Raw genomic sequence first — 6,613 nt, 5'->3', positions numbered from 1 at the left:
AACTGGCTTTTATGGGAGCCAATTTATGTGTCTTCCAGGCTAGTCCCCATTTGGGCCCTAAAGACAAACAGAAAACAGAAGGAAGCAAGGTAGGGAAAGAAGAAGGAAAAAGAGAAAGAAAATAGTGAAAGAAGGTGAAAAGAAAAAAAAAAGAAATTCAGAAAAGAGGGGAAAATAGAGAGAGAGGGAGAAGCAAAGATGGGTAACACTAAGGAACAGGGAAAAAAGACGTGAAAATTAGGGTAGTTTGTTTTTCTTTCCCGCTGTTTGTGATAGATTATCCTGGACTAGCTGGAAAGGAATGGAGTAATTGGACCAAGCTAATTAGATCTTCATTTGATTTTGTGTTTGTTTGTTTGACTACTTAGTTTATAACTTGGCAGGGAATTTTATCATATATTCTCTGCTAACTAGTTTATCTAAACGGAGATGGAGCATGAACAGAATTGACATTGGATTTGCTGCTTCAGACCACACAGAAGAGGGGAGAAAACCCTTTCAAGTAAACGTGGATGTCTAGGTACAGTAGCAGACCTAACAGGGAGACTTCAACAGCCTCTGGGAGTCCCAGGGATGGCAGAGTTTGTTGGTAAGAATCCCTGGGCTGAGCAAACACAGAGTGAGCTCCTGAGAGCAGTGTGGGACCCACTTAAGAATGTGGAATTCACGAGCAGATCTGAGTTTAATTCCTGGCTTCCCTACTATCTTTGTTGTCCTCTCTGAGCCTCAGTGTTCCCACCTGTGAAATGGGATAATAAAGCTACCCAGTTGGACAGAGGCAAGGATTCAATGAAATAGCAATGAAGATTCTTTACAGCAAGCATGGCTCTTAGGAAGGGCTTGGTTCCCCCATTCTTCCCGGTGCCATCATTGCCAAAGACTGATACCAAGGCTCTAGGCTATGCCCCAATCATTTACAACCCGGTTCCCATTAGAATCAAATTCTGGGACTTAAGCAACATACCTTTTCAGTTTCCCAATTAGCAAATTATATTGGTTTTCAGTTTCCCTATTGGCAAATTACACTGGATTTGAGTTTCCCTGTTGGCAAATTATGTTGGATTTCAGGTTCCCTATTGGTAAATCATATTCCAAGCAATGACTTATAGGGTTGGGCGTTTGCAGTCCCTGGAATGTACCCTCTCTCACTTTCGGGTCTCCCTTGTACTTTGGCCTCCGTGACCATTCTTACAGGGCCTCTAGCTTCAGGTCCAGCACCTTCTTCTCTGGGTTTCTTCTTCTCTGGCTGAGCTTTGTGCCTCTCTGTGAGGGCTCACTTGGTAATCTCTACTATTACACTCAGACTATGATGTGCTGTGCCGTCTATGTCGGTTTATTTGCCTGAGAATTCAAGCGCCTTGAATGTAGGAAATTGCTTCTGTCTCTGATCTCCAGCTCCTAACACTATACCTGGCTGTGGCCAGTTTTTCATTAAAAAGCTTTAAAGTCGGTTGAGCATCCAACTTCGGCCGACGTAGTGATCTTGCAGTTTGAGTTGGAGCCCTACCATCAGGCTTGCTGCTGTAAGCACAGAGCCCACTTTGGATCCTCTGTTCCCCTCTCTCTGTCCCTTCCTGACTTGCACTCTCCCAAAAATAAATATTTTTTAAAAAGATCTGTGATCCTAGCAGTAAGAGATTCTCTGAGGGATTTTCAACAAGGGCATGGTTGGTATTATGGGAGGCACAATTCTCTATCAACGGGACTGTCCCACATCTCTCAGGGCATGGAGCTTCCCTGGCCCATCCTGCTAAATGTCAATTTTGCCAAGTCACTGTGACAATAAAAAAAAAAGATGCCTCTATACTTTTACAGACGTCCCTAAGGGGGCAGAGCTACCCCAGCTGAGAACCACTGAAGTAACTCATTTGGTTTCAAGGAAAGGGATGTCGAGATTCAGAGAGGACCTGACTGTCTTCTCTTCCAGAACCCCAGTGTCAAAGCCAGGCCCCACACATCACTTTCCTCGACTGTGGTTTGATTTCTATCAGTGTTGTATTTCTCGGTGTTCTCTTTTTTAAAATTCTGTTGGTTTTATTCTTTCTACTGTATACTGAAACAAACCCACCCTTTGGATTTGAAGATCCTGCTTGAATTTCCCAGTCTGTAAACCATTGTCTTGTACAGCGATTCGGTAGGAGAAAAATGACCAAATATCCCACAGGCAGAAACCAGAGGACCTCAGGGCTCCAGGACGCATAGAGAGTTCTGAGGGAGAAGTCAGAATGCCCGATTTCCCCCAATGGAGGCTGTGCCAACATACTTTCCCAAAACGTCCCAGGCCACGCTATTTGACTCATTGATTCCCAGAATTCAGACAGAAAAGCCCAAGCTCTTCCTTCTTCAGCTGCATTTATGGGGGGATTCTGATAGAAGCAAATAGAGGAGTGGATGATGAGTGCCTCAGTCACTGCAATTACTACCATAGCTCAGTGTTGAGAAATTCTTTGCAAATGCCAATAGGTAAGGAGGAGCCAGATGTGATCTGGTTCTCTGTCAGTCGGAGGATCAGCTGAGACCTACAATTTAGAGAAAAGACATTTGGATTTACGGCTGAAACCTGACCTGAGGTTTTCTGCCTCTGTAGCTCAAGTCTTTGTGCCCTTGACCAAATGCAATTCTCCTTTCAGAGCTTCCCCCTGAGGGTAGTGAACTCACATAGTCTCCTCAGATAATAACAAGAGAGCTCTTTGCCTTTTCCAGACAGCATACCATGGCAGAGAACACCAGTACCCAACATCAGTGAGCCAGTGCCTTTTCTCCATCCTGAGTGCATAGATGGACCTCATCTTAGCCCCCTTGCACTTGGAGAAGGGGAGCCAATGGAAGGTGGAGATGGGGTGTATCTCCTTTGCAGGGCACTGTCCTCTCTTCCTCCTTCTGTGGCAGCCTTGGAGGTCACATGTTGGAGATGGTGGTGCCACAAGATGGGAGGAGTCTTGGCCCTAAACCACTGTGTAAAAGGCTGCCGCTTGAACACTTGGTTAGACTGTGGAGTGGGCAAGAAGACGGTCTCAAGTCTCAGTGGCTTAACTATAAAGCTGTACTTGTGACAGGGGTGAGTGGTAGCCTACCCTGACGGCACTGATCTTGTCTTCTCCCTGCCTCCCATCCCTCTGCTCTTAGAAGAGATTCTGAAGACAATACTGAGAACTGACGTGCTTCATTATGCAATATAGTTTGATTCCAAAATCCACCCCACCCTCATTAGAGCGCCATTGCTATTGGAGAGACAAACTTATGGTTGGACCGTTTCTGGAACTTTCTGTGGCCTCAGGAAGGTCATTTTACAGTTGAGGAAACTGAACTCAGGGAAGGAAAGTGGGACTAACAGAACCGGGGTCACTGGATTATTGTGGAGATTAAATGGGACCATGGGTAGGAAGCATCTGACAGTGCCTGGCACATAGAATGTGCTCAATAACGGTCAGTCACAACATTTTCCCTTCTCACTGAAGAGTCAAGAGCTTTGTTTCCTGTCAGGGGAATCACTGAGCACAGGGAATAGTAGTTAAGAAATTGTGGGAGAGGTATGTAGGCATTTCCTTATTCCCTCACCCCAATTGCAACCCCATTTAAGAACGTATCTTTTTGGGGTACCCTGGACTGGAAGAAAGGTTGTTTTTCAGTCTTGGTTCTTTGGACAGGCACCTGCTCTTCTTCTCTGGACTTCAGTTTCTGTTTAGAATGGCAGGGTTGGACTAAATAACCTCCAAGAGCCCTCCAGCTCTGCCAGAGTGGAATCCTGTGTTAATGTCAGAAGACTGAAGGACTGTGGAGAGAAAGGCATCAAGGATGGGGAGCAGGCTGGAATGGAGCAGTATCATATAACATGTCCCAAAGGACGTAAGCCATGCTCCAAGGTCATACAGAAAAGATTTACAGTCTTGGAGTTCATAAATAATCCCTGGATGGTGGAGTCTTTTAAATATCCGATGACACTGGAAGCCATGGTAGGGGAGAAAGCTCATTCTTCTTACAAACTCTAGTGTTATTGTGAACTCTTGCAGGATTGGATTCAGGCTCGCTTTTTTTTTCCTTCTCTTGTCTTTTTCTTCCTCCTCCCTTTCTTCTTCCTCCCCTCTTCTTTCTCTCTAGGTTCTTCCTCCTCCCTCTTCCTCTTGCTGTCCTGCTTTGCTAGTGACAACTACTTTCCCATTTTCCAAGAACTTTGCTTCTTTTGCTGGTCTTTTTGATGAGTGCATTTTATTAGCTAGTTTCCAACCCAACTTACTTACCTTATGTGCATTTCCCCCCCTACCTCTTATTTAGACTTAGCTATGTCTCCAGATACTATGAGGAGAGAATCAGGTCACTTTTTGATTAAACAATCTTGGTGATTTAATAACAACACTCATAACAGACTGACTCGTTTATAGTTTCAAGAGAGTGTCAGGCGCCATAATTTTAACTACTATTTCAGGCAGCTGAGATTGTTGCAGAAAGCGATTATGGTGGGGGGAGGCAATTCTGGGAAAAAACAAGTTGAAGACAAATAGGCTCTTTCCAACACTGTTTATAGTCTTTAGGGATAATTACAAATCCTAGTTCTCGGGGACAAAATCATTAACTCTGACATTCCAATCAACCTTGAAATTAACTCCAATCCGAAACTTTCAGCCACTGGGCAGGCATTTTTTGATGTGCAATCATGTGCTTTTTTTCCTTGGAGTAGAAAATTAAAAGCACAATTTGGAGTCATAGAGACAGTGTTACCATAGCATTTTATTCCCAAGGTGGCCTTAATCATAATTACAGGGACACAATTACAGGGAAATAGAGATTTCTCCTATATTAGGCCTCCTTCCTTCCCTTCATCCTTAATGCATACAGGTTGAATATTTTGACTAGTAACCACAACATCCCAAATTCTTAGCACAGTGCTCAGGTTTTGTCAAAAAGTCAAATGATTTCATTTTCTCAGCCACCCTGCAACCGAAGTATCACTGTCACCATTTAGAAATGAGATTGCAGGAGTTTTGAATTTCAAAGTGGTAGGCCCAAGATTTGGTTCCTCGTCTATCTGATTCCAAAACTTCTCTTTCCACTCTTGAGCCCAGAAATTCCTTCTACTTACTATTGTTTTGGTTGCCCAAAATCAACACTAATATTTTTCTTTTCTTGTGAAATATAAAAATTGAAAGGTGATAAAACTCTGGGGGATAAAAGGAAATACAATAATATAAGTTTCCATTTTCCGTCAAGAAAGCATTTCAGGCCTTCATTCATTCATCCCCAATAAAATATCTTCTTCATGGTTGCATTGCCACTGGTTTTTTATTTTTATTTTTTGCTTTCTGAATCTCCTGTGCCAGGACTGTATGCCCCTTGAGGAAAGAGATCATCTGTGCTCCATTTGTAATTTTCTGTTCAGTATGGAGTCCAATGCCTGGTGTCTGGCAGATGCTCACACACTGAGTGCTCCCGACTATGTGACTACTCTTTCACTGATGTTTAATGGGTGCTTTTCATGTATAATTATCCAAAACCGGTAAGACCTCAGATAGTTGTGTAGTTGGAGAGAGAAGATTAAAACTGAGGACAAAGTGTTAATGATGGAAGACAGGAACAAGGGGCCAGTGAGTATTTGGTCTCAAATGTTAAGGCCTCAGAGCTTTCCTCATTTGTGATAGAAAATGTATGAAGGGGACTGTGCTGTCCCTGTTTGTCCTCCAGATCTACTCTCTTCTGATTCATTCTGTGCCCAGGGAGTCTGACCTCTACAGAATTTATCACCCCAGCTCTTTTTCCTGTTTTCCAGTTGAGTCTGGCCATAGAGTACAGGCAAGCCAGTCAAGGGCAGAGAAGAGAGAGGGTGAGTACTTAGCCTTTCTACTCCCTCTCCGTCTTGCCATGGGTTGGGCAGTACCTGTTCCCCAGCTTCCAGGATCACTGGGCTCTGGTAACATTGGTCCTTTTCCTTGTCCTTTTGGCGAGTGGGGAGGCAGTGGCTTTTTGCAATCCTTAGTCTCTGGCTGTGCTGATATCCTGCATTAATTCCTTTAACGCTGTCCACACCGCGGTAAATGATCTCTCTTTTAAGTTTTCTTCAGTTAAACACGTCTATTCCTTGCCAGGACATTGACTGACACAGGGAAAGTTGGACTGTATAATTGCAGATTATGTGTTAACACAGGCTGGTCAAGTAAAGCCAGGGACACATCTGCTTAAATGATGGAAAGTATCTGAACAGAGGTTAATGGTCTCTATAGCTCTATTTAGGCATTATAGCTATCATGCCTTCACTCCACTATTCATTTATTCGTGTTTATTCAGTGAGTCAATGATGTTTTTTGGGGGGGGAGGGTGGCCACTGTGTGCCAGGCAGTCTTGCAATTCTGAAATTAGATCAGAAATAAAACTGACAAAACTGGGTGAGTGGGGTTTTTATACCAGCTAAAGAGTGGCCATACTCCCTTTTTTTCTCAGATGGGGAAGTAGAAGAGGATAGAGAGTAGGGCTGTATGGCTCTGTGTTTGCTTAAAAATTTAACTTCCCCAAACAAATATTTCCTACTAGTATTTGGGTTACTAAATCTCAACTCTTCTGAGGGTGAAGTATCGTCTTTCCCTTTCTTGCTACTTGAAACCATGTAGGTTCCTTAGTCTGCCAA

General features: G+C 43.6%; 1 long non-coding RNA gene across 1 annotated transcript; it reads right to left on the bottom strand.

Annotated features, from left to right (window-relative positions):
• Window positions 1-2,335: 2,335 nt before the first annotated feature.
• Window positions 2,336-3,113, bottom strand: LOC115300239. The gene is made up of 2 exons (XR_003912562.1): window positions 2,659-3,113; window positions 2,336-2,519 (listed from the first exon to the last, which is right to left on the bottom strand). It is a non-coding gene; the product is annotated as an uncharacterized LOC115300239 (long non-coding RNA).
• Window positions 3,114-6,613: the final 3,500 nt, after the last annotated feature.

The sequence above is a fragment of the Suricata suricatta genome, chromosome 8 (genome assembly GCF_006229205.1).
Source record: "Suricata suricatta isolate VVHF042 chromosome 8, meerkat_22Aug2017_6uvM2_HiC, whole genome shotgun sequence".
Taxonomy (NCBI): Eukaryota; Metazoa; Chordata; class Mammalia; order Carnivora; family Herpestidae; genus Suricata; species Suricata suricatta.
This window is presented reverse-complemented; position numbering and strand designations above follow the sequence as displayed.